At 43.3% G+C, this 14,075-nt stretch overlaps 1 protein-coding gene across 1 annotated transcript in view; it reads left to right on the forward strand.

Annotated features, from left to right (window-relative positions):
* The window catches only part of NUP42 (nucleoporin 42), a 111,518-nt gene that overhangs the window by 40,713 nt on the left and 56,730 nt on the right, over positions 1-14,075 (forward strand). The gene's annotated exons all lie outside the window — the stretch shown is intronic.

Here is a 14,075-nt window from a genome sequence, read left to right on the forward strand (position 1 = left end):
GCCACTGAGCAAGGCAGGAGGCTAAGATAAGCCACAAGACAAGGATGGCCAGCTGAAGCAGGCAAGGAGAGAATGGATGTACTGGAATCACAACCTCATGGGATCAGCAAGAAGGTGGCTGGAACGGATGTGAGCGAGGCTCGCTGATGACCTCTTGCCTTGTGGGGGGCTGCAATAGCAGGCGCAATCGTGACAGTAATTACTTCACTTATTGTTTCTTTTTTCCAGATTATGCATGAATATGGTAAATACTAGTACAGGTCCCAGTACTAATCCTTGTCAGGCCCGGTGCAACTGGGTGTGCATACTGTGCATTTGCATGGAGGGGCACAGCCGGGGAGGCAGCAGGCCAGCGGCAGCAGGAGAGGCCATGGGCTGCTGGTGGAGCCTAACCAGCCGGCAGCTGAAGAAGAAGAGAGTGCAGGCCTTCAGCTTCCACTCCCTCCCCCCTATGCAGGAAGATCAGTGGGCCGTATGGCCCAAAGACAGCAGGAGGACCATGGTGCCATGGCCCGAAGACAGCACAGGAGGCCCACAGGGCTGTGGTGGAGCTCATCCCCAACATGGCTCAATGAGAAAAGAAAGGCCATGTGTGTGTGAATGAGTGAGAGCCTGTTTGTGTGTGCCTGTGTGAGAACCTCTGTGTCTGTGAGAACCTGTGTGCCTGTGAATGTATCTGTGTGAGAGCTTGTGTATTTGTGTGCCTGTGAAAGCTTATGTGTCACACAAGCTCTCACAGGCACACATACACACATAATGTATCTATGAGGGAGAGGGAGTGTGTGAGAGAATGAATGTGTTAGGGTGCATGTGTGTGAGAGAGAAGATAAAATGTGTGCGGCTCTACCTCCCCCAATCCATGAAAATTTCAGGGTGACTAGAAATCAGATCCCAGGTATGGAGAGCAGATTTTTAAATCCTTATTAGTTTTAACTATTGGGTGTAATTTAATGATTCTGCTCTTTTGAAATATATTTGTTGGGGGGTGGGGGGGGAATAGAACACTTTTTTTATCTGGATTTTTTTATTCATCAGATTTTTTTTTTTAATTTGTTTTGGTGTTTGGGAAATTTTCGATATTCTATTCATTAACTGGTTTGAAAATATTTAGGCAGATTTTAAAAAAACTACGCCTGCACAAACAAAAGTAACGCCGGATTTTAATAGATACGCGCATAGCCGCGCGTATCTTTTAAAATCCGGGGTTGGCGCGCGCAAGGCTGCACAAAATCGGCAGCCTGCGTGTGCCAAGCCGTGCAGCCTGCCTCTGTTTCCTCCGCCTCCCCCCCCCTTCCCCTACCTAACCCACCCCCCGGCCCTAACTATTCGCCCCTCCTACCTTTATTCCAAAAGTTACGCCTGCCCGAGCCGAGCCGGCGCGCCATGTTCCGGTCCGGGGGCAGGTCCTGAGGCCGTGGCCACGCCCCTGGGCCGGAACCACGCCTGTGGCCCCGCCCCCAGAACGCCCCCGATGATGCGCCAGCCGCGACACGCCCCCCCCCCCCCCCCCAGGAAAGCCCTGGGACTTACATGTGTCCCGGGTCTTTGCGCACACCGGCAGCCTATGCAACATAGGCTGGGCGCGCGCAGGGGGAGCTTGGGGCAGGTTTTCGGGGGGTATGCGCGTACTCCTTTGAAAATCCGCCCCATTCTTTTTATGAATTTGACTTTACTCTTATAATTGTTTTATATTTCTTGATTTTATTTAATTTTTTGTGAAGAATGGTAATCTTCTATTTTTCCATTGTTGCTCCTCATGTAGAGGCTGGGTTGTTGTGGGTTCCAGTTCAGTTCTTCTCAGCCCTTTTCTGTTACTCTTTCTGATCTCTTTATTCTGGATTTGGTCAGGGTTTCTCTGTGTTCTGCATATGTGACCGAGGTGAGGTATTTTGCTAGCATGTAATTTCTGTGTAGGGATCTGTAGCAGCCTCATTTCCTAATAAGAGTTTTATTGGTGTTCTAGGGCCTGGTGTAATATGTGCAGTGTTGCCTTTTCATAGATAAGGTTGTTAGGGTTGTTTTGGTATGGGAGGTTTACTATATTGTAATGGTTATTCTGTTTGTTCATGGCTTTGAGGGCCAAGCCCACATCCAGCATGCATTACAAAAAAGTCTAACTCCATAGGAGCTCCAAGTGTTTTTTTTGCAGTTTTCTGGTTGGCACCACAAGAGAGCATGTAAATACCGTATAATATGTATGCTGTAAGTGCATGTAAGTGATATTTTTGCCTCAGCAGACTGTACTTTTGAATGTTCTTTTTCATGTAAATTTGCTATAAATGCAGAATTTAATTGTGCATCTGTAAAGGGTGTGGGAGTGTGTGTGTGTGCGTGCAAGGCTTGTAAGGCTTGCCTAGGATACCTAATACACTTCCTTATCTATGGATTCTGGGTGGGGGAGGCACATATCAGTTTTTTAAAATATAAATTGCAGGACGAAGCTGAGCTTTATTTGATAGGCCCAGGACAGGCACTGAATAAATCGGGGGGGGGCAGCATAGTAATTTTTTGCACAAAAAAAACTAGCACCAACCCTGATCCCTGTGTTACTCCACTTTCTCTATTTAGAAAACTGACCATTTAGTCCTACCTTTTTGTTTTTTGCCTTTTAACCAGTTCCCAAGCCACAGTAGGATACTGTCTCCTATCCCATGACTTTGTAATTTCCTGAGGAGCATCTTAATGAGGGACTTTGTCAAATATCTTCTGAAAATCCAAATATATTATATCAACTGGATTATCTTTATCTACATGTTTGTTTACTCCTTTGACAATCTAAAAGATCAGTAAGGCAAGACTTACCTTTGCAAAAACTTATAGTTCTTTAAGAATGCTAGGGTGGATGCTATCCGGTCCTGGTGATTTATTTTTAGTTTGTTTTATCGGATCTACTACATCCTCCGTTATTATAGAAAGATATTTTAGTTGCTCAGAATCTCCACTATTAAGAATGTTTCAGGTGTGGGTATGTTCCCCACATCCTCAGTAAAGATCGAGGTAAAGAATTTATTCAGTTTTTCGGCTATTTCCTAAGCCATTCAGCAGCCCAACTGACACCCTCCAAGGCTTTTTCCTTTGAATGTACTTGAAAAAGATTTTATTATTAGTTTTTTGCCAGGGGTGGTTCAAGGCAATCTGCTGCCTGAGGCGAGGGATGAGATGGCGCCCCCCGCCACTCCCCTCTCTCCCTTTTCCACACACACCCATACATGCATACACACATATACCCTCATTCACTTCTCTCCCTCTTCCTTACACACGATATGCACTCTCATTGTCTCTTCTCACCTCGATTCTCATTAGCCACAGGAGCCTCCTCTTTCCCCAGGCCAGGAGGACATGTTCTCCACTTCCTCCTCCTCCTCCAGTAGTGTCGGCCCGCTCTGTCCTTGTTTTATTTTCAGTGCATGGCCCAACACTGTTGCTCCTCCTCCTGCATCTTCAGTTTCTTGTTTCCTGCGGAGGAGGGCGACCCTCTGCTCGTCTTTCTTGCCGCACAGCACCAGGCTTCATGTTTTTCTTCTGGGGGCAAGGGTGCTGATGCTCCTCCTTCAAGCACACGCTGCTCTAGGCCCTTTCTCTTCCAGCCTTCTGCAGCAGGGCACCCAGAGTTTTCGGGGTGTTGGCTCGGAAGACCCAGCAGTTTGTTCAGAATTCCGGAATCTCCGGGCCACATCTGGAGAGTTCCCAGGTATGAATGTGAGGCAGCTGCAGCAGGGGAAGGCAGTGCCTGTGTAAACAGGCTCCCTCTCTCACAAACAAGTACCCTCACATATACACAATCCCTTTCTCACACACACCAGCTCCCAATCTCTCGTGCACATACCCAGTCCTTTACAATCTCTCATAGGATCCCTCTCTCTGGTACCCACACTCATGCACTCTCATCCATGCTCCCCCCCCCCCCCCCAGCTCGCTCTCTCTCTCTCTCACACACACACACACAGAATCAATGCTGTGCAGAAAATGGCAAAGATGGAGGAGACTCCGGCTGCGCAGAGGAGGGGAATTCTGCACTTTGCAGTAGTGCAGAAATCCCCCAGGACTATTTACCGGAGGACCATGGGTCCATTGTTCTGGTGGCAGGGTGAGGCGGCCGCTAGAGGAGTTTGGGGGGGGGGGGGGCAGTCTGCCACCTGAATTGGTTGTCACACCCTGCCTCATTATAGAACCGCCCCTGGGTTTTGCCTCTCTTAAAAGCTTCTCCTCAAATCCTCTCTGGGCCTGTCTTACTACTGTTTTACATCTAACTTGCCTATGCTTATTCTCTTGTCTATTTTCATCATTTGGGTCTGCTTTCTATGTTTTGAAGTATGTCTTTCTTGCTTTCACTGCCTCCTTTACATCACCATTTACCTTAAGCAAAAGCAATTGCCACTATGAGCTAGTGCTCTTACCAGGGATATACTTCATACTCTGGAACCACAAACAATGCATCGGCATGCTTGTGCTAAGTCACCCCTGAAGAAGACTGGAAAATTTGAAACACTGCAGCATGGGGTTCCTTTTTTTTAGTTTCTGACACCTGACCATTTGTTTTGTGGAATCTCACAGAAGCATTGGTCTCCTGAAACTTGAAATAAGTATTCTGAAGCTTATCAGCTAATGTGTTTAAACAAGATTATCTGATGTGAAATAAAGTTAAACTTTGGGGTCTTTGATTATATATATTTTTATTTGCAAAATTGAAAAATGTTAAGGGGTGAGATGGCAAATATTAGTCTTCTAATAACCAACAATTACAACTCTGTGATCAGACACATAAGGACATAAGTCACAAGATTGATTTGTGCAGTCCTGGTGCTATCATATGAAGGTCATATTAAGTCTCTTAATGAGGTTATAAATAAAATTCCTTGTGTAAATAAGAGTGTTGTTACTATGAAAAGGAGTGAGATCTTGGTTAGAAATATCCTTGTATAATGCCATATATTATAACCCGCCAAGTTTACTGATTGCCAGTTCAATATCAAATCTAATATAACGGCTTCATAAATAATTACTAACACAGATACAGTCTGACTTAGATCCGTATTCATATCTATATACTGCAAAGAGCATTACAAGCAAAGGCCTTTTCCAAGTTCCCACACTCCACCAAGTTCACCTAGTTGAAGTTAGAGAATGCTCAATCCCTGTAGCTGGACCGATAATGTGAAGCTTCATGTCTGAACACTTATAAATTACAATAACACTAAGATTTAAAAAAAAAACAAAAAACACCTAAAATCATGAATTGTCCTGAATTATCCCAAACAACTGAAAAGCAGGTTGTTAAAACAAAAAACACACTTTGAAATGTCTGTATGCCAATGCCAGAAGTCTAAGAAGTAAGATGGGAGAGTTAGAGTGTATAGCAGCAAATGATGAGATTGACATAATTGGCATCACAGAGAGTTGGTGGAAGGAGGATAACCAATGGGACAGTGCTATATCAGGGTACAAATTATACCGCAATGAAAGGGAGGAGCAACTTAGTGGGGGTGTGGCACTTTATGTCTGGGAGGGTATAGAGTCCAACAAGATAAAGATCATACAAGAGGCTAAATGCTCAGTAGAATCTATATGGGTAGAAATCCCATGTATGTTGGGCAAGAGTATAGTGAAAGGAGTATACTACCGTCCACCTGGACAAAGTGGTCAGACAGATGATGAAATGCTAAGAGAAATCAGGGAAGCAAACTAAGTTGGCAGTGCAATAATAATGGGAGATTTCAATTACCCCAATATTGACTGGGTAAATGTAACATCAGGATTTGCTAGAGACATAAAGTTCCTGGATGTAATAAATGATTGCTTCATGGAGCAATTGGTTCAGGAACCAACAAGAGAGAGAGAGCTATTTTAGATTTAATTCTTAGTGGAACGCAGGATTTGGTGAGAGAGGTAATGGTGGTGGGGTCACTTGGCAACAGTGATCATAACATGATCAAATTTAAACTAATAACTGGAAGGGGACAATAAGTAAATCTGCAGTTCTAACACTAAACTTTCTAAAGGGAAACTTTGATAAAATGAGGAAAATAGAAAAAAACTGAAAGGTGCAGCTGCAAAGGTTAAAAGTGTTCAACAGGCTTGGACATTGTTTAAAAATACAATCCTAGAGGCGCAGTCCATATGTATTCCACGCATTAAGAAAGGTGGAAGGAAGGCAAAACGATTACCATCATGGTTAAAAGGTGAGGTGAAAGAGGCTATTTTAGCCAAAAAAAATCCTTCAAAAATTGGAAGAAGGATCCATCTGAAGAAAATAGGATAAAACATAAGCATTGTCAAGTAAAACATTGATAAGACAGGCGAAGAGAGAATTTGAAATGAAGTTGGCCATAGAGGCAAAAACTCATAATAAAAACTTTTAAAATATATCCAAAGCAAGAAACCTGTGAGGGAGTCAGTTGGACCATTAGATGACCGAAGGGTTAAAGGGGCTCTTAGGGAAGATAAGGCCATTGCAGAAAGACTAAATGAATTCTTTGCTTTCGTGTTTACTAATGAGGATGTTGGGGATATACCAGTTCTGGAGATTGTTTTCAGTGGTGATGAGTCAGACGAACTGAACAAAATCACTGTGAACCTGGAAGATGTAGTAGCCAGATTGACAAACTAAAGAGTAGCAAATCACCTGGACCGGATGGTATGCATCCTAGGGTACTGAAGGAACTAAAAAATGAAATTTCTCATTTATTAGTTAAAATTTGTAACCTATCATTAAAATCATCCATTGTACCTGAAGACTGGAGGGTGGGCCAATGTAACCCCAATATTTAAAAAGGCTCCAGGGGCGACTGGGTAACTATAGACCAGTGAGCCTGACTTCAGTGCCGGGAAAATAGTGGAGAAACTATTCTTCAAGATCAAAATTGTAAGACCAATATAGAAAGACATGATTTAATGAAACACAGTCAACATGAATTTACCCAAGGAAGTCTTGCCTAATAAATCTGCGTTATTTTTTTTTGAAGAGGTAATAAATATGTGATTAAGGTGTACCGGTAGATGTAGTGTATTTGGATGTTTCAGAAGGCATTTGATAAGTCCCTCATGAGAAGGCTTCTACGAAAACTAAAAAGTCATGAGATAGGAAGGTGATATCCTTTCGTGGATTACAACCTGGTTAAAAGACAGGAAACAGAGTAGGATTAAATGGTCAATTTTCTCAGTGGAAAGGGTAAACAGTGGAGTGCCTCAGGGATCTGTACTTGGACCGGTGCTTTTCAATATATATATAAATGATCTGGACAGGAATACGATGAGTGAGGTTATCAAATTTGCGGATGATACAAAATTATTCAGAGTAATTAAATCACAAGCTACTGTGATACATTACAGGAGGACCTTGCAAGACTGGAAGATTGGGCATCCAAATGCAGATGAAATTTAATGTGGACAAGTGCAAGGTTTGCATCTAGGGAAAAATAACCCTTGCTGTAGTTACACGATGTTAGGTCCATATTAGGAGCTACCACCCAGGAAAAAGATCTAGGCATCATAGTGGATAATACTTAAAATCGTCGGCTCAGTGTGCTGCAGCAGTCAAAAAAGCAAACAGAATTTTAGGAAGTATTAGGAAGGGAATGGTTAATACAACGAAAATGTCAAAATGCCTCTATATCGCTCCATGGTGAGACTACACCTTGAATACTGTGGTCCGAGTCTGGTCGCCTTATCTCAAAAAAGATATAGTGTGCAATGGAGAAGGTACAGAGAAAGGGCAAACCAAAATTATAAAGTGGATGGAACAGCTCCCTTATGAAGGAAAGCTGACGATGTTAGGGGGGAAGGCTGTTTCAGCTTGGAGAAGAGACAGCTGAGGCAGGATATTATAGAGGGTCTTTAAGATCATGAGGAGGTCTTGAATGAGTAGATGTGATTCGGTTTATTTACACTTTCGAATATAGAAAAGGACTAGGGGGGCATTCCATGAAGTTAGCAAGTAGCACATTTAAGACTAATCGGAGAAAATTCTTGTCACTCAACGCATAATAAAGCTCTGTATTTGTTGGCGCAGAAGGATGTATGGTTAGTGCAGTTGTGTAGCTGGCTTCAAAAAAGGTTTGGATAAGTTCTTGGAGAAGTCCATTAACAGCTATTAATCAAGTTTACTTAGAGAATAGCCACTGCTATTAATTGCATTAGTAGCATGGGATCTTCTTAGTGTTTGGGTAATTGCCAGGTTCTTGTGGCCTGGTTTGGCCTCTGTTGGAAACAGGATGCTGGGCTTGATGGACCCTTGGTCTGACCCAGCATGGCAATTTCTTATGTTCTTATGATTATACCTACAAGCCTTTGGTGCAACTAACATCTATTACGAATAATATTAAGCTCTGAAGAAAATTTCAAATGTCATCCAGCACAAGAATGTATTAAAAAAAAGAAAAAGAAACTGTTTACCTTGACCATGACTAGAGTGTGATTTTGAAAGACATAATTTGTATGGGATTTGTGTAATATTTGTTTTATGTATGTTTTAATGTGAAAACTCCCCTACCTGATGGAGTAAGTGGTTAATAAATAATTTTAAATAAAAATACTATTCAAACTTCTGCAATTTGCCTACATTTGAAAGTATACTTTTATTTTGCTTTGTATTTACAACCTGCTTATTAGCAAATGACACAGGCAGTGTACAGTCAGTCATATTTGTGTACTCTTTATCTATATTCATCTGACCTACTTCAGCCTTAAACTACAACTACTCTACTGGGATATTCTAACTTCCCTGTTTTGCAAGTATCCTTTGAATATTATACCTCCCTCTGAACCAGGAGCTTCTGAGAGACTGTCAGCTTTTACTCCTTTTAAAAGTTAATACCAGCAGCCTGGTTTCACTCTGGTTAAGATGAAGCCCATCCCCAGAGTGTTCCCCAGTTTCTAACAAAGCTAAAGCCCTCTTCCCTGCACCATAATCTCATCCACATATTGGGACTCTGGAGCTCAAACTGCCTCAGGGGTCCTGTGTGTGGAATGCAGGGCTGGATTTAAGAGTTTGGTGTCCATAGGCAGTGTTGGAGAATGGGAGGTGGGAGACATTCCCCCCCCCCCCACTCAAAGTCCCAGAGTGCCACAGCGGCATCCCTTTGAAGTAGACAGGAGCAGGTTACGCCTTGGTATAGTTGCATGCTTCTTTGACCTGGGTATTTGGTGCCTTCACAATTAGATGCACTAGGCAATCGCCTATGCCTAAATCCAGGCCTGGTGGAATAGGGAACACTTCCAAGAATGTAACCCTGGAGGTTCTGAATTTTAATTTCCTACCTAAGAACCTAAAGTTAGCTCTTATTACTGCCCTCCTGTATCTTTCTTTGTCATTAGTGCCTACATGTACCACAAGAGCCAGCTCCTTCCCAGAATTCTCTAAATCTTATCTAGATGGTGTGTGAGGTCCATTGACCTTTACGCCAGGCGGGCAAGTTACAAAAGTGATCCTCATGCCCACTAGCCACCTAACTCTCTGCATTCCTAATAATAAAATCATTAACCTCATGGCCATCCTAACTCTTCCATTCTGGGCATGCACTCCTGAAGCCTCATCCTGTTGCAAGAGGATAAAAAAGATCAACTACTGGACAGGATAGTCTTCTGCCAGGTGACCTTGCTCCTCTAAAGTAGCACAAGAGCAGCTAGCATGAAGTTAGAACTGCTCTTCTCTGTCCCTGGAGGATTTCTCTCTATACCTCTCTTTCTGCCTCAGTTTCTCCAGGTCTGCCATTTTAGCCTCCAGACTTGCTCTCGCTGGGTGCACCAATCGGTATATAAAAGCAAGTTTACGGTAAGCAAATGGTGTTTCCGTAGATAGCAGGATGAATTAGCCATGCTGTCATGGGATCTGTCAATCAGGTCCGGGAGGCGGAGCTTGTCAAAGCAGAGATTAGAGTTTTGCTCTCTGCGGCTGCGCGTGTGTTCCCGCGCAGGAAAGTAAAGGAATCTCCTCAGTCTGTGATTAAGCTGAAGTGTAGTCGAAGACTAGGTGACTGCCAGGGAGGAGGGTAGGTCAGTATGGCTAATTCATCCTGCTATCTACGGAAACACCGTTTACGGTAAGCAAACTTGCTTTTTCCCATCAATAGCAGGTTGAATTAGCCATGCTGTCATGGGAGTCCCAAGCTTCCGATCACATTGTTTATCATATATAATCTTTGACAATGTGGCGGTCACCTTGGATAGGAGGATAGAGATTGCAGGATTGCTTGCCCTATCTTCGCATCAGTGGCTGCTTGTTGATCAAGGCAGTAGTGAGATGTGAAGGTATGAAGCGATGACCATGTAGCTGCCTTGCAAATGTCTATGGGTTGCACATTCTTTAGGTGTGCCAATGAGGCTGCTACTGCTCTGACTTGGTGAGCTTTAGGTTTTGAATGTAGTTGTAGTTTCTGTTTGTCGTAACAGAATTTGATGCACTGCGTTATCCGGCTGGAGATGGTGCATTTAGCCACTGGTAATCCAGGTGCCTTTGGGTCAAAAGAGCCAAAGAGTTGAGAAACACGGGAGTCCAAGTTTGTCCTTTCTTTGTAGTATGCTAAAGCTCTTTTACAATCTAGTGTGTGCAGTAGTTTTTCCCTATCATTTGCATGAGGTTTAGGAAAAAAGGTGGGTAATTCCATGGTCTGATTGAGATGGAATTGAGAAACCACTTTTGGTAGGAAGGATGGGTAAGTTCGGAGAACCACCTTTTCGTGATGAAACTGTAAATATGGAGAATAATGGACCAAGGCCTGTAATTCACTAACTCTTTGTGCCGATGTTACTGCAACCAGGAATACAACTTTCCATGTGAGGTATTTAATATGTGCCGAGTCCATGGGTTCAAACGGGAAAAGCATGAGCTGTTCCAGAACTATGTTGAGGTTCCATGGAACTGGAGGTTTGGAGATCGGAGGATGAAGGTGAGTTAACCCCTTGATGAAACGAGATAGTAAGGGGTGATTGGATATAGGCATATTGTTAACTGGCCTATGATATGCCCCTATGGTGCTGAGATGAACTCTGATGGATGATGTTGCTAGACCAGCTGCGTATAGTGTATGTAGATAATCTATGAGCAACTCAGGTGAGCAGTCCAATGGTGGTACACCTTTGGAAATGCACCAGATAGAGTAACGTTTCCATTTATAGCTATAATTCTTCCTTGTTGAGAGTTTCCTGGATTCTAACAAAATGAATTGTGCCGAAGTGGAAACTCCCTGTTCTGTTAAAAGGAGCCTCTCAATCTCCACGCTGTCAAGTGGAGAGATGAGTGTAGTGGGTGTAGAAGTGTCCCCTGATCTTGGCAGAGAAGATCTTGGCGATTCGGTAATCAAATTGGATCCATGATGGATAGTTAGAGAAGGAAACTGTACCATGGTTGTCTCGGCCAGGCCGGGGCGATGAGTATCAGTTGAGCTTTGTCTGCAATGCACTTTGAATTGTCCTTGTTATGAGTGGTATGGGAGGAAAGGCATACAGGAGGCCTGTCGTCCATGGAATGAGGAAAGCATCTTGAGCGATCCTGAATTGGCTTGGTCTTATCGAGCAGAATTTGGGAACTTGAGCATTGATCTCCGTTGCAAAGAGATCTATCGAAGTTGTCCCCCACTGCATGAATATGTCTTGGGCTATTTCTGTATTGAGTGCCCAATCATGAGGATGAAAGATGCGGCTTAGCCTGTCCACTCTTGTATTTGCCACGCCTGGTAGGTAAGTTGCTTGCAGATAAATGCAATTTTTGTGAGCATGTTCGAATATTTGCAGGGTTTCCTTGCAAAGGGACCATGAACTGGACCCTCCTTGCTTGTTGATGTAATACATTGCCACTTGATTGTCCATGTAGATCATGACCCTGCGGCCCTTCAGATGGTCTTGGAATACTTGTAATGCATTCTGAATCGCTTTGAGTTCCAATAAATTTATTTGCAGCTTCTGTTCCGAGTTTATCCATAACCCTTGTGTTTCGTAAATCTCGAGGTGTGCACCCCAGCCCTTGCGAGACGCATCTGTGGTTAAGACTGTGTTGTGGGGAGGGGAACTGAACAATGTTCCCTTGGACAGGGTGGGGTCCAGGAGCCACCATGTTATGTCTTTTCTCATCTCGGAGGTCAACAATACCTTCTGTGTCAATTGTTGCGAGTGTTGTTTCCATTGACGTTTCCATCCCCATTGCAGGCATCTCATCTGTAGCCTGGTGTTGGGAACCGTGAAAATAGCCGCCGCCATGTGGCCTAGGACTACTAAAACTTGTCTCGCCGAAGGTCTCTGAGTATGGTTCAATCCATGTAGAAGGTGACGAAAGTTTAATATTCTGTCGTTTGGTAGATAGATACGGTCCGGAGGGCGTGGCCACGCCCCCGGGCCGTAACTACGCCTCCGGGTCCGCCCCCGAAACGCTCCCGGCACGCCCCCTAAACGCCGCACGGTTCGGGCCCGCCCCCGACACGCCCCCCTTGGAGAACCCCGGGACTTACGCGAGTCCCGGGGTCTGCGCGCGCCGGTGAGCCTATGTAAAATAGGCTCACCGGCGCGCAGGGCCCTGCTCGCCTAAATCCGCCCGGATTGGGGCGGATTTAGGCGAGCAGGGCTCTTAAAATCCGCCCCTAACTGCACTAATCACATCCTCTGGTATCAAATTCCAGAGCTTTATTGTATGTTGAGTGAAAAAGAATTTTCTCCAATTAGTCTTAAATGTGCTACTTGTTAACTTCATGGCATGCCCCCTAGTCCTCCTATTATTCGAAAGTGTAAATAACCGATTCATATCTACTCGTTCAAGACCTCTCATGATCTTAAATACCTCTATCATATCCCCCCTCAGCAGTCTCTTCTCCAAGCTGAACAGCCCTAACCCCTTCAGCCTTTCCTCATAGGGGAGCTATTCCATCCCCTTTATCATTTTGGTTGCCCTTCTCTGTACCTTCTCCATCACAACTATATCTTTTTTGAGATGCGGTGACCAGAACTGTACACAGTATTCAAGGTGCAGTCTCACCATGGAGCGAATTAGAGGCATTATGACATTTTTGTTTTATTAGCCATTCCCTTCCTAATAATTCCTAACATTCTGTTTGCTTTTTTGACTGCTGCAGCACACTGAGCCGACAATTTTAAAGTATTATCCATTAATTTGATGTTATACTATTTGTTGTTTTGAAATATTTTTTTAATAGTATGGTTTTACTGTTGTGATTGATGTATTGTGTTTCTTACTTGTATTTTATGAGAAATACTTTTGATTTTGCTCTTTCCATTGTTGCACTGCATTGAGTTCGGCTTGTTGCAATTTTCACTTCAGTTTTTGAGGGTGTATTTCTATTTATTCTTTATAGTCTCTTTTCTGTATTAGGTAAGGGTCTCTTTGTTTTGCATGTGTGACCAAAGGTGAGAGGTTGGACAATAGTTTACTGTATTGTAATTATTATTATTATTATTTTTATGGGCAGCATTGCCCTGGAAGGCTGGAACAGGAATTTATGCAACTAAAGGGAGGGCTCTCCCCCCCCCCAGTTCAAGTCTGTGGAAAAATTGGCAGCCTTAAACAAATCCCTTCTTCGCCCTCCCTCCAAGCCATGGTTTATCTTTTTCCTATACATTTAACAAGTTAAACATAAACCAGATTAAGTTTTAGATTTCAGCAACTGTAAGAAGAGGAGCCTTATCTTCCTATTTACCAATAGGTGCCTGTTTGGGACAAGGATTTACGTTTTCAGCTCCACTGATTTATTTATTTTTTTTTGATCAAACAATTCTACATCTGCATTAACATACAAAAAGATAAAAATGCTAGAAACTAAACAGAAATGATCCAACATGTCTCCCATATTTATGTTAGCAAAGGAAACTTTTTTTAAATCTTAAAAATAGCATTGGGCAAACTGAACCAACTTTTACTAGACTGTGAGAGCAGGCTCTGCGATTTCGGGAATTCTCTTACTCTCTCTTTAGTATTTGTAACACAGAATTCTCATGGCCACATTGGTCCTAGAACCAACTGGAATTTTTGTACACTGATATGGATTTGTCAGCATCTACACTTTCCAGGCCACCTAGGCCCTTTCGTCATCCATATGTAATAATGCACGTCAGCAATTTGAGGGCGAGTACGTATG

The sequence above is a fragment of the Rhinatrema bivittatum genome, chromosome 2 (genome assembly GCF_901001135.1).
Source record: "Rhinatrema bivittatum chromosome 2, aRhiBiv1.1, whole genome shotgun sequence".
Classification (NCBI taxonomy): Eukaryota; Metazoa; Chordata; class Amphibia; order Gymnophiona; family Rhinatrematidae; genus Rhinatrema; species Rhinatrema bivittatum.